The sequence below is a fragment of the Coturnix japonica genome, chromosome 1 (assembly GCF_001577835.2).
Source record: "Coturnix japonica isolate 7356 chromosome 1, Coturnix japonica 2.1, whole genome shotgun sequence".
Classification (NCBI taxonomy): Eukaryota; Metazoa; Chordata; class Aves; order Galliformes; family Phasianidae; genus Coturnix; species Coturnix japonica.
Genome location: NC_029516.1, coordinates 6,252,257 through 6,273,355, shown reverse-complemented (window position 1 = coordinate 6,273,355; position 21,099 = coordinate 6,252,257). Strand labels below are relative to the sequence as shown.

Here is a 21,099-nt window from a genome sequence, read left to right as displayed (position 1 = left end):
AAACAAACCCCACCATGAGTTCTGATGAGCACTGACCCAGCCAGGAGTGGTTAAGCTGTGACCTGTTTCAAGCGGTGGTGATCAGCACTGGCTCTAAGTAAAAGTTATCCACCTCCATCCCTGGTTCTTCTGATTCATCTCATCACATTGGGTCACTACAGTTGATACACAAAATAGATCACAGGTCTCTACCACCAGTGCTGGCAATAGCCAGGAGTGACCTATAGGGATGGACTCATCTACCTTGCAGAGGTCTGAGGAGATTGTCCCAGATTCTTTGTCCTGTTCTGCTTTCAGGTTAAACTGGTACCTATCATTTATTAACGTGAGTGATGTGTTATCCATTAGCTATGGATAGAAAAGGAGTAATAGATGTTAGAACTCCCTCTCTTTTTTTTTTTGTTAGATTTGGGAGGGATGAAAGCAACTGAAACCCAGCCAGGAAAATGCAGCAGGGAATACATACATAGCATGGAAATGGCTTGCTAATGCTCAAAGGTGGGCAGTGCTAATTTCTGTTGGAGTTGATAACCGCTGGTTTACCTCACCCCTTTTCATTTCACAAACCCAACTCTCGGTGGGTCTCATTATCCTGGAAGCTGTTCAAGAAACTCCTCCTCCTCCTCTGACAGGGCTCCAAACACCTTGCAGATCCCCGAAGACTCACTGTTGTTAATGTTGTCTAACCATAGTATTTCTCAGTTGGTACATTTGCCCTTGTGCCTTGAAAATTCACTGTGTTTTAGTGTTGACTGTATCTGGATGGCTTCTTGGGATTTTCTCTGTCATTCTTAAACACTATTGCTTATTTGATTTTGTCCTGAAAAAAAGCATCTGTTGCCACCAGACTCCTGACTATATAGTATAGGATCTGGGCAGGGTTACAGACCCAAAATGATGACCAAACTTTGATGCTGAAAAGTTCCACTGTCCCTGAAATGTCATCTACCAAATTCAGCCCATCTTCTGTTTCTTCCCTTGGTTTTGAGTATCTTTTGTTCTAGCTGTTCTTGTCAGGATGGATCATATATATATATAGGGCTATACGTCTATATCCACTCTATCTCCTGTTCATAAGCAAATTGAAGTGCTTGCAGATGACACTGCTTCTAGCTTCTCAGAGGCAAAAGCCAAATGCCACTTAGGATGCCAAGTGCTGCTTCATATGTCCATGGTGCACCCTAGGAGTGGGTGCAGCTGATTGAGCATTGTGCTCCAGCAGCTGTGGAGCACACGACCCTTTGAAGAAGACTCCTATCTTAGTCTTTGCTGACCTATATTTGATACCCATAATACACATCTCTTTTTACATCGAAATACCCAGAAGGTCTTAACGCAAATTGAAACGCTCTCGGAAAGAAAAAACAAAAACATCCCAAAATAATTTTGCTGGGTTATTTGTCAGTTTGGGAAATCTGTAGAATCACAAATCACTTGACAGTTTTGTGGCTATGAAAATAAATGAGTAGCATCGCAGCAGCATGAAGTTTGGAGGCAGATTGGAACTTGAGATCAGATGGGCTTTTTCTGATGCTCTTTTGGACTGGATGAGGCCTCTAGGGAGTAATGGAATTCTGGGAAGTGCTGGATAAGCTGCTTCATTTTAGAGAGAGGAGGGAAAAGGCAGAAATTAGCAATGTTTTTAGTCTGACAGGTGAGATTGCCTTGAGTCCATTGCTTTGACCTGAAATTAGGCTACTGTGAGCTCTTCACCCAGCTTTACTAGGAGGACTGTAGGAACTTCAGGTCTTAAATGATCTTTGTCTCCTGCACATCAGTGTTTCCTCATCTCATAGGATCTGTTCAGGTCTATCTGAATTTATAACAGTGTAAACTTTTATACTTGCTACAATAAGCATAATAGAGTTATTAATGCTCTCTGTGTGAGAGCACAGTTCATATGTGCAATATAATGTCACAGGCTCAAGTCCTGCACATGAAAGAGAAGGTTTGGACACAACGGGCTGACATACCAGAAGCATGACAGCCCTTCTTGTTGTTTACCTTGGTCTTCAACCCCTTTCACTCTGCACTAGGCAAGGACAGTGTTACAAGTGTCCCTGGTGTGCTGGCTAGTGGCATGTAGAGGAGATTTGAAGACCTGTGGTGAAATCAGGCTGATCAAGATCTTTCAAAGAGCCAAAGGTTTTATTACAAGAATCAGGCATCTTTTATTTCTTTCCTTGTATTATAGAACTGTCCTTGGTTTGTTTGGGTTTTCTTTTCCTTTCACACCTGGAAAGGAAAAAGCATCTGGAGATGAAAGCTATTACAGCCCATCACCAAAGGGCTCAGCAAGGCAGCACTGAGCATGTGCTGTTAGACAGCAGAAGCTCCAATCAGGCACCAACACTGAACACCAGTGGTCAGAAGTGTTTTATTGCCTTCAGCCTTTCTGTGTGTGAAGCCAGGAGTACATGAGGGGACGTGGACAATGGGCTCCCTCTTTCAAAGCACAGTATTTACCAGCACAACCTCTAACACAGGGGATGGACAAGCACAGATGCTGGGAAATAGACACAGGCATGAAGCCATGATGCACAGTACCACCTAGTGACTGAGCATGGCTACATAAGGGCAATCCCACATTTGGAAAGCACTTGCAAAATATGGCATCTGTGTCCCCATCCTGTTTTTAACCCTATCTGCCATCAGCTGTGAGCACATCACTATGGTCGAAGGCACACTGCTGATGAGCAGCCCTGATTTTTCCCATTTTTTTTCCTGTCTTTCTTCTTGGAAAGAAAGCTCAGGTTGTGAGAAATAGGGCTTTTAGGGGTGAGAAGTGGAGAGCAGCCTTGCTTGCTCCACAGGGTGTGCAAGTTGGGCTTAGTGCAAGTTGCCCACTGAATCACGCGTGAGGAAATTCTCAGAGCATTGTGCAAAAGGGGAGAGGAAAAAATTCAAGGTCCAGTGAGTAACACAACCTTTCAGGCATCCGAAATGAAAAGAAATGCCACAGACTTGTTCCGTTCTCAGTAATGATGTGAAAGAGCAGTCTGACAGGCTCTGCTCAAGAGAGGGTTTGTAACCTTTCCCATTAATTTCTTCTCAAAGAATTGCTTATTGAAGGCTAAGCTGCTTTTTATAAGCCTTAGAGGCTGAGTGTGTCTTTGTCCTCTTTTATTATTACTACTGTTTCTCTCCCTTGGTCTCTCTTTTAAGAGAAAGCTGTTACTGTACATTGCTGGTGTTTCCCTGTGTCTATCTGAGATGAACACAATGCTGAGATGGGAATTTTGTCACCTTTTGGCAAAGATGAGGCTGCATAAAGCACAGTGAATTAGAAGAAATCCAGATCTGTGGGATTTCCCCATACTCCACCCCACAGATTTTCCCACAATCCAAGCAGCTGGGTTTTAAATGGATTTGATCCTTCTCATTTGAGTCTCTCTGCATGAGGGAAGCCAGGGAAAGGACTTTCAGCCTTCCTCCTAGACCTCAGCTGGAAGCTGCTCCTGTTTATAAGCTGCCATTTACCTGCAAGTGAGTGTTCAATGATTTTGCCCCATACAAGTTGAGGGTTTAGATGGATATCTGTTCCTGATTTCATAGAATCACAGACTTGTGAAGGTTGGAGAAGACCACTAAGATCGTCTACAGTAACCATCAGCCCATCCCCACCATGCCCATTAACCATGTCCCCTCAGTGCTTCTGCAGAAATCTTCCTCTAAACACTGGCTGGGAATACCAACCCCAATGCTCCATTCCTTTCAATCAGGAAAATCTAGTAAATCATCCGAATTCCGAAGCAATAACATATTTTCTGGAGCTACCAGCCTGTTTTTTCCACCAGTTTTTGCCTTGAGAAGGTAACACTGGACCATTGAATGCACTGATCCCAAAAGCAGCACCTGCTCTTTCCCAGCCAAGGGATGAGGCCACCTCACACATGTAGCCATGTAGCTGTTGCACGGTAAACACAGCATTTCCAACAGGACTTGTTTCTAGGTTTTTACCCTCCTTGAATTACTGCTTTTCCCTTTCCCACAAACCATGATGCTGCATCCGATCCGTGTGCATGGCAGCCCCAATGAGGGTCCTACAGCTGGGTAAACACAACAGAGTGAATAGGGCCCTTCACAATGGAGTCACCAGGAAATCCAAACACTGCAAAGGCCAACAATTCAGAGGGAACACAATAATGTCATTTTGAGATGTGCTCCTCCCAAGCCCCAGGAAAACACACTGTCTGGGGGTGTCATTCCTCAAAGAACAGGTTTTCCACAGGTCTCCAGAAAGGGCACTTTCTCTCTTTACTTCCTTCTGCCAAGCATAGTGGTTGATCACGCTGAAGTAAAGGAGCTTCTGGGATAAATGGGAAAGGTGGAAAGGCTGGGGTAAATACAAATGTTGGATTTAGAGTGGTCTGAGTGGTCTGGAGAAGGTTGGCTTCTTGCATGGTGTACAGACTCCTAAGGACCAGAGAGAGGAGCAGAGCAGAGGAGCCACTACTCCCTACACTTTCCCTTGCGTGTTGCAATAGATTTTGAATTACACAATTGCATTTACTTCAGTCCCCTCATTTATTTAGTGGTTCTGTCTTCTGTGGTCTCCTGGCTTTTGGGTATTTGCCTTGGACCCATGAAAGCTCCCTTTAGCCCATCGTTAATTCCCACCTCCCAGAACAAAGCAAATCCTCCCCCTTCTGCCCAGGAAGGAGCTGAGTGGGGTCCTGAGCCCCACACTGTGCCCCAGCCCTATGGAGTACCCAGTCAGGAACCCTAGCATCAGACCTTGGGAGAAACCAGCCCATCCCCAGATGTTGCTTGGTTACTTTCTTATGTGGAACCTTTGAACTTTAATCTCATCTAGAAATATACTGTAAATCATAATCCCACAGTGAGTGCTCAGATCTGAAAACCCCAAGTTGTGCAATTCCCCATGACAAGAGCATTGTGCTGACTGTGAATGGAGACAGTGGCGGGATGTTTTTATGGGAACCATGGGCATATCAAGCTGCTTTCTTAAAGGTGTCATAAAGAGGGGAAAAGGGAAGTGAAGGGAAGGGAAGGGAAGAGAAGGGAAGGGAAGGGAAGGGAAGGGAAGGGAAGGGAAGGGAAGGGAAGGGAAGGGAAGGGAAGGGAAGGGAAGGGAAAGCATAAGTCCTGATGAAAAGATTCTAGCAATATTTTCTTTAAATCTTATATGCTTTCCTAAAATGCAGTGCTCAGTATGCAAAGTAACTCATATTAATTTCCATTTGTTGTTACAAGGCAAAGTTTTCCCTGCTGTAAATTGCTAATTTCACCAGGATCTGATCTTGAATCAAGAAGCTAATCTAATATATGCTGATATGGGCAAATTGGGTGGAGTCTCAAGTGTATGCCAAGCCAAAAAAGAATTAGGCAGCTTTATATTAACAGAGGATCTGACTCGCCTTGTTACTGGCACATGTGAAAAGTAATCATATCCTGCAATAACATTCACAGGATGAGTTTGATTTATTACTAATCGCATACGCTCTTGCAGCTGCTGAGCCACTGCCAGAGGGTATCGTAATGATGCAGCTGGCACTCCTGTTGTGATGGCCATCAACATGGCTAACGTGGCACCTTGCATCCATTGTCCCCAGTAATACAACTGTGTTTGCCACCTGAGCTGAAAAATTGAGTCCTGTGGCTGTGGTTTCAGGAATCTCATCTCCCATATGTAAAATAGGAATATATTATTCTTGTATTTTCTCATATGGTGATTAGGATACGGATATATGTCATTATACAAAGATGATATGTAATGTGCATAGGCTGGGGGAGCACAAATCAAATCTAAAATATTTGAAAACATTCAAATAGGCAGAATAAAACTGCTTTTGATTCAGACTCTGGGAGTTCACAAGGACATTTTGGCATGATTGCTTTCTCAGCTGAAAAGACACTGTTTCTCCAATGTTCTTATAGCTTATTAAAGCCCTGCTTTTGCCCAGGGGCTGACTGTGCAGGCTAAATGTATGTGCTTACCAGAGAGAGAGGTTGGGCCCATCTGAGCCCCAATGGGCTTATCAGAAGTATGTACAGCATGAAGAGGTTAGACTGATGCATTCAAAGTCATTCTTCATGGAAGAACCTGCTTTGTACAGATCAGGAGAATCTGATTTTCACAGCAAGAGGGACTTTCCAGAGGTAAAGGTGGAATAGGAGGTGAAGGCAGCTGCTCAGAGTGTCCAGATGAGCTCAAAGTTCCACTTGAATCTCATCAGGAAGATCTTCTCCTTCAAATGATCCAAGCACAGTCTGTTTCAGCTGGGCAGTTCCTGGTACACAATTCCAGCTATCTCTGATGCATAAGGTCTGACAAAACAGTGATGTTATCTAAAGATCAACAGCTTTGAGACTGCCTTCAAAATTACTTGGACGCAGCCATTTGCTCATTCTCAGATGTCATTCAATCACAGAATCATAGAATCATGGAATGGCTTGTATTGGAAGGGACTTTAAAGATCATCCAGCTCCAAACCCTGCCATGGGCAGGTTGCCCCCCACCAGCTCAGGCTGCCCAGGACCCCATCCAACCTGGCCTTGAGCACCTCCAGGGATGGGGCATCCACAGCTTCTGTAGGGAAACACTTACCAGTGCCTCACCACCATCTGAATAAATCATTTCCTCCTATTGTAATGATGATTCAAACAGTTGAAAAAGGTGTTGTGTCTCCCATCTTTAGAACTGACCAGCACATCACCTCAGAATGATCTACCTCAGTGCCAGTACAACCAAGATCAGAATTTGGTCTGAACTGAGACCTTCCAAATCAGAATCTACCACATTCAGTAGGAGTCCTGCTTTTACCCCTTCTTTCCCCTCTAGCTGTCTGTGGATAATTATAAACCATAATTACACCATTATAATGATAAGCCAATTAGTACAGTGAGGCATCTTTTCAAAGTCATGTAATCGAAAGGGAAGTGCGCACGTTCTCTAAACCCATGCTTCAGCAAAGTGATTCTGACAGCTGCTCCTCTGCTGACAGTCCCTTGTAGCCATGGTACTGAGCACAACCTCAGCCTCAACACGGGTCAGTACCTGCACAGTGCTTGTATTCTGATTTTACTATACCTAATATCTCAAAGAGACTTTCAGCCGAGTGCAAAGGTACTGGATGTGTATCCTATCTTCGGGCATGTCTTGTAAAGCTGGTATTGCTCTGAGAATTTTGCAGGATTACAATGATGGATGGCATAGAGGTCTTGGGCATTTCCAAGGCATTTCCAAGATCAGATTTGTGATATTTGCATCTATTTAGGTCCCCTTGGCTGAAGATGAAGAAGGGGCTTTGGGTGGTCCAGCTCCCTCGTCATCTGCTCTGTAATTAACTCTAAATGCTACTTTTCACTCAGAGGCAACTGGAGGCCGCTGCAGATTGCACTGGGGGTGAGCCACAACCTTCACAAAACCACAAGCTATAGAAAAATGAGCTGTTTGCCATCCTTGATGAAACGCTAAGCAACAGCAATGCCAATGTTGGTAAACAGTCCAGCTTAGGCACAGGAGGCCATGAGGAGTGTGTTTTAAGTCACCAGCATGAAATTTGCATCTGGCAAAGATCCTGCTGTGCACGGGGAGCCACGTGAGCTCCTGGGGTTAGCACTGTGCCTTGAATGCATTTTTCAGCCAACCTCATGGTTTCTAGGGATGCCATTATCAACAGAGGACTTGGTTTTATTATTAAGCAGCAAATCAATTTGGCTCTGCCGAGCACAGTTCAATTACTGCTTGTAGTTACTGTAAGCTGAAGAAGTCATAAATAAATGAGCATGCTGGAGGTATTTAACATTTCAGTCCTGCCATAAGCACCCAGACCTTCATGTGCCGGATGGGCATTGATCCTGCTGCAGATCAGTCCATTTTGGAAGGATTTTTGGTGGTCAGAAAGCAGGTGGTGGATCTGTTGCAAGGTAATCGGTGCTAAAAGCAAGCTGCTTTTTGCTTTTGTTTCCCAAGCGAGTCAGGGGCTGAAAAAGGGTAGGGGCCTCTTCCTCCTGCTCTCTGCGGGAGCCAAGCAAACGCCAGCTCATGTGTCAGCTGAGCAAGGAGTCTGGTAAAGCCCCAGCGCTGCCCAGGGGGACAGTGCTGCTTGTTTTGCCTCTCCTACCACTATTCCTAAGGCACCACAGCTGCTTGTTTTTATTTTTAATACATTTTAGGATTTCAATTGTTCATTGTAAATAAAGCATCGTGTAACATACAGGCACCTTGTTAGCACACTGATGTATGAACAGCCATACAACACAGTCACCATTTCCCCCTCTCCCTTCCTCTTCCCCCCCCATCCCCCCCTTTTTTTTTGCTTTGGGGGGCACAGCCAAAGGGTGCCCGTGCTGTGCTAGCAGCCAACGGGATGCCAGCTTTGACTTGCGTGCTCGTTAGCATTCAACCATAAGGTCAAATGAATCGTTCCAAGTGTTTTTATTATGATTATTATTCTCTCTTTCTGCCGGGTAGTGTGTAAAAATGATATTTACAATCATTTGCCATAGTTTATGTCATTTTGACTCCAGTCACTTGGTTTTGTGGATATCAGTTGTCCTTGCCAGTGTATCAGAAACATAAAGTTGGTTTTGCATTGAAGCAGGTGGCAGCTTCTCATCTCTCTTTGTCACAAGCAGCAAGACGTCTTCAACTGTCCAACAGCTTAAGGATTTTGTTTAGGGGGAGTAAAAGGATGAGAGGGAAATAGGGTATTTCCTATGGATTGCCTTGTTTGTTTGCTTGGGCTTGCTTATTCTTTTGCAAGGGGAAATCAGCAGGAAAAGGAACTTCTAGTGAAAGCCATGGAAGGGAATGATTTCCATATTTCCCTCTAGATCTCTCACACAGCCCTACTTGAGATACTTGTAAACCTACTATTGAAATTAAAGATTGCTCTTTCCTCCCCCAATAAAAGCAGACTGAGCTTGACATTTGCCACTAGGCTTGTGGGGAGCTCAGAGCCTTGTAGCCCTCTCATACTTCTGGTGCCATTGAAAGCCACCAGGGCAGAAACCAGACAAGTTCTGATGCCCAGAACTTCTCCACTGTACTTGAAGAGCAAAATAGTGGCTGCTGTGTGCTCCCCTAACTGCTCTACAGCTACAAAGCATCAAAGGACAGAGCATGTGTACAGTGATATCCAGTGTATCAGCCCTGAAAATTAAAAACCTAGTGATGTGGTATGAAATATCTTCATTTTTCCTGGGTAGGATCTAACCATGAGGCCTGAATTCAGATGCTGTAGGATTTCTTGACTCCACTCCCCACGTACGAGCAGAAAGGTGTAAGTATCTATGGGGTTTATCAGTGCAATATTCACACACACATTAATGAAGCCACAAAGGTCTTGAAATCTGAATCTGTGTTCTCTTCCTTGAGGATTTACTGATTTGAGCCACATGCAGTTGGAATGATCCATCCTAGCTTTGGTGGCTGTGTGTAGGATAGGAACTGCGTTGCTGTAAGACTCTGGATTTGACTGTGCAGAGACACAACCTATCTGATTACCAATGGAAAAACGTCTCCATTCACCACCAATGATCACATTCCCTGTCTTAAGAGAGTCTACAATTATTCCCTGCCTCAAGCCTAGAGTAGATCAGCATTTTCTCCATAACTGCAGTGTAGTAACTATTGTAGCTGTTGACTTCTTAATAGCAAACACTGCTCAAGAATTAGATTTACGGTCAGGTTAGTTAGCTTTAGTGACTCGAGAATCAATTATTATGCTGTACTACATGACCAGAGATTATAGGGTGGCCTATGTAATAATTTATACTGCCATCTAGGAGTGAAACCGTTACTTTATCATTTCACATGGAAAGACACACTGTTTGTACAGCAGTCATTCCAGTAATGATAATGATAGCTATGTAAAGGGAGAAGGGGGTAAATGGTGATTACATCTTAGGGGAAGATATGTGTACAAATAGGAGGGCATTGAGAGGCACTGGGAGAATTTTCTATGTAAATTATTTCTCAGAGCAACAAAAGCAATACTATTTTGTTAATGAAAATGTTTTCACAATTCAGTCTACTTGGATTGACAAGTGAGGCTGGACTGTCCCAGCAGCAGTGGCAGCCCCTGCCTCCTTAGCCCTGCATTGGTCAAGGCTTATATTGGGTTTTGGGCCTGGTTTTAGGCTACCTTTGGAATTAAATGGGACTCGGTCTTTGAGATGTGCGTGATGATCACGTCCTCTCTGCTTCTTTCTGGCTGGGTGACCAAAGCCCCATTATGAGCAATGGCCCCAAGCATGCTTGTCCTGTCCTTGAGTTGATCCCGTTAATTGACCAGCATTGCAACTGCATTAAGTTGCATGGAGAGCATGCATGGTGCTTTGTCAGTGTAATCCCAGTGCTGGTAAAGAGACTTTTATATTATGCTCAACTATCATCAGCAACACGTAATTCATTAAGTACTCACTCTTTTTATTAATGTCAGCTCTGCTAATTTCTCGAACCAGTTTTATAGGCAGCATTTTTCTTGCTCTCTGCCCACCTCCCTGCCTCCCAGCACTTGTTTCCACACTTGATTCCTTTCTCCCACTTGGAACAGGAAAAAACTTCAGCCTATTCCCCCAGGAATGCCACAGAGCAAACATCTTTCCTCTAATTCCCTTGAAACAAGACCACCAGGTCAGCATTTCACTCTGTGTTTCCATGCAAATTACTGAAAGGGAACTTTAATTAACTTCTTTTTTTCTTCTCCCTGCATAGGACTTGATGCTGTCATCTTTTAACTATTGGCTTTGTCCATTTTCCTCTCATTTAATTCCCTGCCTTAAAATAATGAAATGAATTAAAAAGTATAGAATTGGGCTCCATTCTCCTTCACTTACTGGAGTCAGTCCAGAAGAGCAGATTTCCAGAGAAACGTCATCTATCATAAGATTTGGCACTCCTGTGTAAAGTCACTGTTACTGCAGAAAGGCATCTGCCTCTGGAAGGAGGAGGAGAGGAAGAAATGACTGCAAGAGAGCTGGGGAATGGGAAAATCAGCATTTCTGGGGAAATAGCATCACTGCCCCTCTGGCATGGTCTGAACCCACTGGGGATGGGTGAGTTCATTCTGCTTGTGTGTCCAGTGGGTGGCGATAGACTTGGTTTATGACCAAGCTATGGTCGTAGAACCCTAGAATCTTAGAATGGCTTAGGTTGCAAAAGACCTTAAAGGTTGTCAGGTTCCACTGACTTCTTGTGCCCAAAAATATGCATCTAACAAACATTAATTGCATAAAAGCCTACTGAATTGTTGTAATAATGACCTTCCTAACACACTTAATCTGAAAATGCTTTAAATGTACTCAAAGTCTTATAAAAAAAAAGATTGCAGTCACCATCATAGCATTCCTGCAAAGCCAAAAAAACCCCAAACATTACTCAGTTTGTTGTACATCTTAATTGCCATTTATCCTGTCTGACCAGTGGTATATGCCACTATAGCTAATCTGAAAAAGATATGTATTTTTTAATAAATCCCCGTTTTCTATATAAAATAATCCCCATGCTTCATTGCTAAAAGTATCAGCTTAGAAAATGTTGACTTATGCATTATGCTCAAATCTGTATTAACTTCTCAAGGTCCAATGGGTTACAATTCACAGTTCTTCCAAGAGACAGGGAAGTTTGTTACGATCAAACTCAGGTTATAGATGAGGACAGTGGAATAGCAAGAGGCAAAACATCACAGAAATGGGTGGAAGAGGGAAGACCTCATCATAAATCCATCCTTCCCCATACTAAAAACATGCATCTAGTTTGCTATAGCCCAAAGACTGCAATGGCATTAAAAGAGCTGCAGAAATTACAAAGGGCACTAAGTGATGTTTTTGCTGATAGTTAAGTAGTTGATGGCATTAATCAGTCTTCAGTGATAAAATCCCTCTTGCTCTTTGCTTCTGGAAGAGAAGGTGGTCATGGTGAAGAAGTGCTTCAGGGCAATTTCAACCTCTTGCCTGCAAATTCAGGCTCTGAGTTAGGTTGGCCAAAGTGAGGATTGAATGTTTAATGCTGATTTTTTAGGGAACGGCATAGTGCCTGCAGACAGATGCCTCCTAACACCTTTGGGTATTGAGAAAAGGTTCTTCACCAAAGGGCTGCGGGCATGGAGCAGGCTCCACAGGGCAGTGGGCATGGCCCCAAGTTCGAGAAGTGTTTGGACAGTGCTCTCAGACATAGAATTTGTATTTTGAGTGGTACTGTGTGTGGAGGTGGGAGCTGGACTCAGTGATCCTTGTAAGACCCTTCCAACTCAAGATAGTTTTTGATTCTATGATTCTACAAACAGAGAGTGTCCTCAAAGCAGGCACTGAAATCCAAGGCTCCCATATTCTAAATAATAACCAAGCAGCAAGGACTGCTCCGTCCATCAACAGGCCATTTTCAGTGTCTCCTGCCCCTTTATGGCTGGAGTCTCTATGGACCCATGCAACCACTGCTAGGCTTTGGAAAGACCTCGCATGGAGCCAACTGTGCAGATCACTAGGCTCTCAGAAACCAGGCCACTGCCTACAAAGGGGAAATGAGCTACATTTATGGAGTGAATTAATCGAGCTTTTCAATATCCTTAGCTGAGGGTTAATAGTCTTGTGGTGACTGCCCTGGACAGGGTATTGGAAGAGCTGGATTTTATTCCTGGTGTGCTTTGGTAATGAAAAGGAAATTGTGTTCAGATGAGCCGTCTCTCCCAGAGACATCAGATACACAGCAATTAGACTCAAGTTAAACAGTAAATCAAGTAACACTGAGCCTTTGGCACTAGCAGAGCACCATTATGACTATTGCTGTGTTTATTTAGAAGATGCTCAGTTCATCTTAAATGTTTTCATATTAAATGTAATTTGGGTGCTTACTATTAAAGCAATTGACTGGGCCTAAATGCAAACACTATTGGTCAGATAAATATTTTCTGGCAAATGAAATCTGTTCATTGCACTTTTATGACACAAGGATTCCCTTGCACCTAGATTTATTTTGTTTGCTTCCTCTCTTTGCAAGGATTGCCTCATAAAGATTAAAAAAGTCAAAGCCAACCAAAGTGTAAAGTAGAAATCACTGATTAAACTGTCAGAAATGGAGCAGCCTTTGTTAATCACTGATTCACGAGCTGGGAGAAGAAGAAGGGTCCTGAGTTTGCACAAAGGCTTTGGTGTCACTAGGTATGTGATTTATTCCCAGATCTCTCTCCATTTTTCTGTGGGATCTTACCCAGGTAAATTGATCTCTCTATGGCTCCATTTTCCCATCTGTTCAGCCTGGGTAATGATCTTGCCTCAGAGACAGTGAAAACTTTCAATAAGGAGAAAAGGTTACCTTATAAACCACACCTGCATCTGAAATTAGGCTACCCCCTGCTAGCACCTACAGCAGCTTTGGCTACAGAAGTAATTACTTATGATAATCAGCTTTTCCTTACATTGTTTTGAGGGCAAGCAATAGAGGAGAGAAAAATGTTTTGAGAAACAGAGAATTATGTCTGAAAAGTAATAGGAATTGGCAAGTCATGAGCTTTTATAATTGTTGTAATTGAAAGCATTGCCTAAATGGCTTTTGATACATGTTTGTTTTTTGCTTTTAATTTATTTAGCAAAAGTTATCAATAATTGTATCAGCGTCATTTGTGGATGCTCTCAGGATTTGTGCAAGATGTGTCACCCTTAGAAATATAAGGTTGGCTTTCCCAACCAGTGTAAGCTTTGTGATCTACAGTAGAAGGCAGTGTAAAACTACAGAAACATTCTTATCTGAAACTATGCAAAATAAAATACCACATAAAAGAAGAATTAGTTTGCTCTCCTTTTCTATGCAAAAGGAAGTGCTTTAATATGCAGCCTCATCCAGGAGCTGCATGTACATTTTACTTAACAGGAGGAATGCTGCTGGGCCCAAAGAGCTCAGCTGACTCATTTTGTGTTCTTCACAATTACCTTTGCTGCCTTCTGTCACCTAAGCAGGTTCCTGGGTGGCTCCCACCACTGTTCACTAGATGTGACATCTGAGGAAAGGTGAGGAGAACCTCCTCTTAATTCAGCTTTATTCTCAGTTATTTGCCATTTACTCAGTGTTTTCCCTTGCACAGATGGAAGTGGTCCACTTGCCTTCGTAGGAATGAGATTTCCTTGTATTACATGCATTTCATTTCTTTCTGTACCATGTCAGTGGTCTGAAAGCATCTCTTCAGATCTCAGTTGCCAATGTCATGACTGGTTTCTGGTTTTCTTCCATGCCTCCACTATCCATCTTCAACAATCCCTGCTCTTCTCCCTTGGGGTGAGGCCTCCTCACCTACCACCATGCAGCCCATTTTAGTGACAGGAAAGGCCCCTACCACATCTTCCTGTATTGTTCTGCTTTCAGGCCATTTCAGGTGAAAATGGAGATACTCTGTCTCCTCCACCCCAGAGGAGATTTGGCTTGAAGGAGTTCCTATCACAGAGGGGAAACCCCCATCCTTTCTATTCCTTTTGCAAGAATATGGATGGATCCCAACACTTCCCATGTAGATTTCCTTCTGTCTTCTCCAAGCTCATGGCTTGCAAAGAGTGAGGGGACCACAAGAACTACCCCTCTCCCTGCTGTCACCCCAGAAAGGTCTGAATAACCCAGAAGAAGGAGGTCATCTTCATTCCCTTATTCACACTTCAGCTGCTCACTTTGTTTGGTCTCTTAGATGCCAGGATTACCCTGAGCTAACTGGGACATGGATGACCTACATGTGGCTTGTGTCCCTCTCTCAGCCCCAGGCTGGAGCTGTAGGCAGCAGACAGGATTTGTGACCCACCATCCATTTTGACTGCCTTGCGAAGACCAAATTTTATAAATAGACCAGCTCAGCTTCATCTGAGCTATCTAATAGCTCAGTGTCCTCCCAGCATGCACTTTCTTCACCTAATGAATGGGGATTTATTGCACTGACTCTTTGGAAATGGTGAGGTCTGTCGTCTTCCCTCTTCAGCTCTCAGAGATCCTTTAAGCCTGTGAGAAAATTAATCAGATGCCCCAAAGGCTTATTTTGTCCAAAGCTAAATTCCTGTTTCTCCCACTCCCCCCTCCCTTTGTGCCCCAATTACTTAAGGGATTGTCCTGGAAATTAATGAAAGCATGGCAGTGGGAAATAACACCCACAGTTCATCTCAGAAGTGAAGCAGTTCGGTGGAAGGCTTAATTAGAAACAACTCATGCTCCACACAGCAAATTTGGAGCTATTCCAGTTTGAAGTGTGCTGTGCTGTGACAGTTGTTATTGCTCTTCCAGTTATATGAGTCAAGTCTTGCTGCTGAGTGAAGGCATTTTGCATTTCTGAATGAGTTCCACTGTGGTTTCGACCTGGTTTCCAAAGTTGTCAGCATAAACTATCTCAAGGACACAACTCATCCTGCAAGAAAAATGAGGTGATGGAGGACAGATTCGGACGAGGAACTGACAGCTCTTCATCTCTCTCACTAGCTGTGGTCTGTGGAAGTGAAAAAGAGCCGCCTATTGGCTTGGGGGAATGGCTGGGTTGCATCAGTCTGCATTCTGCTTCCTAGAGTTGAGATGTTTGTTGCATGGAGGCCACATCTCAGTACTGTGTTCAGTTTGGGGCCCTTCACTACAAGAAAGATGCTGAGGGCCTGAAGTGTGTTCAGAGAAGGGCAACAAAGCTGTGAAGAGTCTGAAGCACAAGTTTTATGAGGAGTAGCTGAGGGAACCAGGATTGTTTGGTCTGGTGTAGAGGAGGCTCAGGGGAGACCTTATTGCTCTGTACAGCGCTCTGAAAGGAGGTTGTGGTGAGAGGGAGATCAGCCTCTTCTCCCAGGAAACAGAAATAGGACCATAGAAATGGCCTTAAGTTGTACCAGGAGAGGTTCAGGTTGAATATTAGAAAAAACTTCTTAGAAAGAGTGGTGAAGCATTGGCACAGGCTGCCCAGGGATGCAGTGGATTCATCATCCCTGGAGGTGTTCAAGAAGGGTGTAGATGTGGCACTGAAGGACATGATTAGTGGGCATGGTGGGAGTGGGTGGATCTTTATGGTTTTTTCTGACCTTAATGATTCTCTAAGATCATTGGTTTTGTTGGTTTTGGGTTTTTTTTTAATGTTTTGGAGGTTTTCCAGCCTTCTACTGCCACTCAAAAAGTACAAGTTATGCAAGGGAGTTAGATCCTCAAACACCTCCCACAGGTGACTGGCAGTTAGATACCTTCAGCATGTCCTAAATGTTCTTTGAAAGCATCCTTCTCAACTTCCATGGGTCTCTGATGCACCATACGGGGAAATAACACTGACTTCTGTGAAGCACCGCGCTGCTTATGGATGCAAATCACTGTCTTAGTGTGAATATTACTTCATGACATGACATCTCCTCCAACTCCTTAGTGCTAATTAATGCAGTTCAAGGATAGACAATATTCATTAAGCTTTCCTGAAAACGCAAGAAATGTTCATGTAACAGCTCACACATTTTGAAGGCACCATAATCCCATCACCGTGTTTTCTGTTCCTCTGTAAAATATTTCAGTACTTTAATCTTTGCTAAGGAAAGTGGAAGTGAATTGTCAACAGTGGTTCTTCAGCACAAGGCTGTGGTGTTTGTTCCTTGCTTTGTTATCAGGAACCAACAAAAGGGATCAGCATGTTGTTATTTTGGCACATAGGTTGCTGGAGGCTTCCCTCTGTGTATATGGAAGTTAAATATTTGGGTTACTGTTGTCTCTTTGGGTCTTGCCATGATACAAAGCAGCTTGGAAGAGATGCAGCTATCGCCTGCTTCCACTCATTGCAATGACAGCAGCTCTACTACCTCCAGACTAAATGTTTGTTACTGGGTTGTATTGTTTGGGTATTGACAGATCCAGAGACCTTGTGAAATTACAGAAGCTCCTTGAAGGAAAGCCCTATTGCTGATGAATTATAGCTACAGTGTTAAAGGAGGTGAAAGCTTTGTGTGTGTGTGTTGGGTTCTTTGTTATTGTTTTCCTGAAGAGATACTGTTGAGGAAATCTGAACTGCATCACAGGAGAGAAAGAAAGGGAAAGCAAACTACTCTGGAGGTGTTGCCTCTACACTGCAGTGCAGCCAACCTGCAGGCATTAATCAGGATGGGTGGGCTTTGAGGTCTCCATCTGCTCTGAGATGAAACTCTCTTATAGACACACAAACAAATGTCTGCAGGTGTTGGTCTGCATCCTCCACAGACCCTCTTTTCTACCCTGCAGTCCTTGTAGCTTGGGGTAACACCTTACTACTAAAGAATTAGCTCAGATCTGGCCAGGGTGTTTATGGGAAGGCGCACAATGAACCTAAGAGAAGATCCAGAAAGAGTTTCTTGTCCTGTTCGGGGAGCAAACAACTCTGTCTAGTTTCATTTTTGTGACAGACTCTTGGTAGAAACAATGCTCTATTATTCTTCCATGCTGTAACAAACATTTCCAGGCTCTTTGCTGGGCCCATAGGATACTATCTATCTTTACTCAGAACATTAATTTTATTACGAATGTTTCATCATGAATGCGAAATTGAGTCATGACCCAGGTCCTTCCATATTGGTGCCAATGCCCCAAAGCTATTGGAGGATCCATTGGAATCACACAGATATGTTTTGAGTGTAGTGGGATACTTTGTGTACCTCCAAGCAGATAACCCCATCAGAAAACCAGCTCTTCAGAAGGCATAAAGAAGGATGCTCTGTGGCTGCCTCCAGACTTGCCCAAAACTCATGCCTGTTTATCCAGGCTTAGTGCTGAAGGGAGAGGATGAACTCTTGCTGGGAACCTATAATTCCAAGCCAAGCCTAATGAAACTCCCCACACGTGCACTGAAAGATGAAAACTGAAGCTCTGGGCAGAGCAAGCCTTGCTTTCCAGATTTCACGCTATGCATGAAGCAAATTAGTTTCCGATTAGAGGCTTCCAATCTCTTGCTGTTACTTAAATCCTCCAGGTGAGCTCTTTTACCACCAGCTGGATAACACTACACCACACACCAGCTCCACTCTGGGTCTGGAGGCAGAACCTGCCACAGAAAAATGGGTCAGGGAGGGACAATGTGTGTTATTCAGAGACAGGTGGGGAAATCACCTTGGGGCTTTGCTATGTGAAGGTTCTTCCTATCCCAAGGGCAAAGCCGGTGGCCTTGGCATATTCCTGCACTGAAACAAGAACAAGCAGGCACCTGCATGGTGAGCACTCCTTTGAAGCAACTTTCCCTCCTGTTTTTGTGGGGGGAAAAAAACAGCCTCAGAATGGGATCTTTCATTGTTGGTCGCAAGCAGCATTCAGGATCTGAGCTGAACCACATCCAATCCCCAACAGGACACAGCTTTACCCTTGCTGTGCTCCCTTTGCTTTTCCTGGGGCAGAGATGGGTATCTTTGCTGCCTCCTGCCACCATGTCCTGACCTTAGATGGCCTCCAGGGAGAGCTGGGCAACCTCAGCCACTTGCTCTTAACTGTCAGCAGCCAGAGCTACCTCTATATTTAGCCCTTTTAACCAAAGCCAGTCCTTGGGTGGAGTGAGCTGGACAGGAGAGCCTGTCTGTGGTTGCATTTGTGGCTCCATTTCATGTCCGTGTCCTTAAAGAAAGGGGAGAGAATTGTGTTGATGCTAAAGTTTTTGACTATTGCACCCAAAACCACTTTGTAGCCCCCCAAGCCTCTTCAGTGCCTTCTTTACATCTGCCTTTAATAGGCAGATCAGTTATCCTCAGGGCACTTTACACCCTGATCTGGAAGTCTGGGATGGAATGCAGAATACACCCCCAGTGATTCAGGTGAAGATAGTTAAAGAGCTCCTCCTCCACCTGAACTGTCACAGGTCCATGGGACAAGATGGGCTTCACCCTTGGGTGCTGAGGGAGCTGGTCTGGGTGATTGCTGAGCCCCAGCTGGTGACCTGTTACAAGTGGTGTCCCCCAGGGGCCGGTACTGGGGCCCGTCTTGTTTAATATCTTCATTAATAACCTTGATGAGGGGATTGATTGAACCCTTGGTAAGTTTGCAGATGACAGCAAGTTGGGAGGTAATGTCCATCTGCATGAGGGTAGGGAGGCCCTTCAGAGGGATCTGGATAGGCTGGATCACTGGGCTGAGGTGAATGGGATGAGGTTCAACAAGGCTGGGTCCTGCACTTTGGCCACAATAACCCCATGCAGCGCTATAGGCTTGGGGCAGAGTGGCTTGGATGACTATGAAGATCCTTGCCATTGCTAGTGCGGTCTGTACAAATGCTTTTCAGGTAGCATCCTCTACTGCTCCATCCCATCACAGCTGCATTCTTTACAAGCTGAGGGTGCAGGGGGGAATCTGTGACAGACAGTGGATGCCCCAGCCCCAAGGCTGCACTGCCTGCCCACTCTGTGGCACCCCGATCCCTCACTACCCTTCTCTTCCCCCCCCTCCAGCCAGTGCTATGTGTGCATTCAGAGCATTCACCCCACCCCACCCCCCTCGTCACAAGGTGTTCACATGTGGGTTTGAGGGTGAAAGCAATCACCCCCACTCCCTTCCATTCCTTCATCTCACTATCCTCTCATCCTTCCATCCCTCCATCCTACCATCCTCCTTCTCCTCCCAGAAGCAAGGGGGAGCCCAGATATCGGCAGGCCCAAGCCGGGTTCATCTGCTTCACATGACCCAGCACCAACTGCTGCTTGCTGCCCTCCTCCCGCCTTCCTCCTCCTTCCTCCCCCTCCTCCTCCTCCTCCCTCCTCTCCCACTCCAACATCGCAGCGCGGTGGCGGTTGTGCAGGAGCCGGGTGCCGGAGGCTGGCAAGCGGGGAAAGGAAGGGGAAAGCGGACTGCAGCGTCGCAAAGCAGAGCATGGGGCGAAGCAGTTGCCCACCGCCCCATTCCTAGGGAGGCCGGGGACCCTTTGGAGGGCAGCGGGGAAGCGAGGAAGGGCCGTGGAGCCGCCGAGGAGGTGCGAGAGATGGATGCGAGGCGATAGCACCGCGGCCTCCAGCGCTGCCGCATCGGGATGCTCTCAGCCCCGGAGCGGAGCTGAGGAGCCGCCGAGGGACAGGAGAAGGTAACGGGGTCTTTGTCTGCAGCAGGGAGGCCCCGGGGTTCCCTTCCAGCCCCAAACCCCGCAGGGAAGCCCAAGCCGCAGTGTGCGAGTGGTTCCACGCCCCCTCCCTCCATTTATCTGAATCGGAGAGAAATGCTCTGCCCTTTGATTTCCTTCTCCGTTCCTCCCACCAATTAAAAAAAAAAAAAAAATAAGAGCAAATCAGCCTTGAATTCGGTGGCCGAGTAACGGAGAAGAGCTGGGCAACCAGGTTTCTTGGGTTGTGGATTTTAGGGGCTGAGGGTGTGGGGGAGAAGGGTTGGTGTGCGATTTCCCGACCCTCCCCTCCCCGCCGATCTGGATGCTTGTCCCTGCTAAGATGGACTGCTCCTTCCCTTTCCAAATGGCTGCAGCAAGTTTAACACTGAACTGGGGGGGCTTCACAAGGGGTAAAGCCCCCCGGCACGTTTGTTTTTCCCTTCCCTTGTGCACCTTTGGCTAAATCGGAGCAGAAAAGTTGCTGCAGATCCAGGGTTAGAAAAGACAAATAAACGGCTGTATTTCTGAACTGTGCCCGTCTGGGTGTATCTGCACGCCTTGCAGACACGCTCCGTGGAAGGACGGCTCCTCGGCAGCATTGTTAGCGCGTTCACTGCCGGGGAGGGCATGAGAAAAGTTGTTTCAAGCCTCTGTGTTAAATTTCCAGGAGAGACAATTGTTTCTAATAATAGCCCTGGCAGCGGTTTAGCAATAGAGCACCACGCAGATGCCGGAGTGAGTGGGCAGATCTGTTCTATCAGGCAAGCCGGGTCACGGAGAAATCAAACCCTCCACCTCACTGCTTCGGTTTGGGGTTTTAAAACCTCATCCTGAATAAAACCTCGGCACCACTCTCCCTTTCTGCTGGGAAGGAGGTGTGGTGTCTGCACACCGCACACGGCGGCACTATGGAGAGGTTGGATCTCAGCTCTGCTGCTGCTGTTGCACACCGGGGTGTCTCTATCTCACCCCTCCATACTGGACCCCAGGGTCTGATGAGCATCTCCCATCCATGTTCAGAGGGGGTCACCACCAGTGTGGGTGTTTGTGCCATTTTTCCTGCCTGCCCGGCACCAGAGAGGTTTCGGTGGAGCTAAAATGGTCA

General features: G+C 45.4%; 1 protein-coding gene across 8 annotated transcripts in view; it reads left to right on the top strand.

Moving 5' to 3' along the window:
* FRMD4A (FERM domain containing 4A) overlaps positions 1-21,099 on the top strand; it is a 327,545-nt gene that overhangs the window by 180,839 nt on the left and 125,607 nt on the right. The window contains exon 1 of one of the 8 annotated variants that reach the window (XM_015873131.2): positions 19,639-19,976. The exons of the other annotated variants lie outside the window; for them this stretch is intronic. The gene's annotated coding sequence lies outside the window, so the exon portion shown is untranslated. Of the gene's footprint in view, positions 1-19,638; positions 19,977-21,099 lie in introns of those variants that run through there. 8 annotated transcript variants of the gene reach the window in all.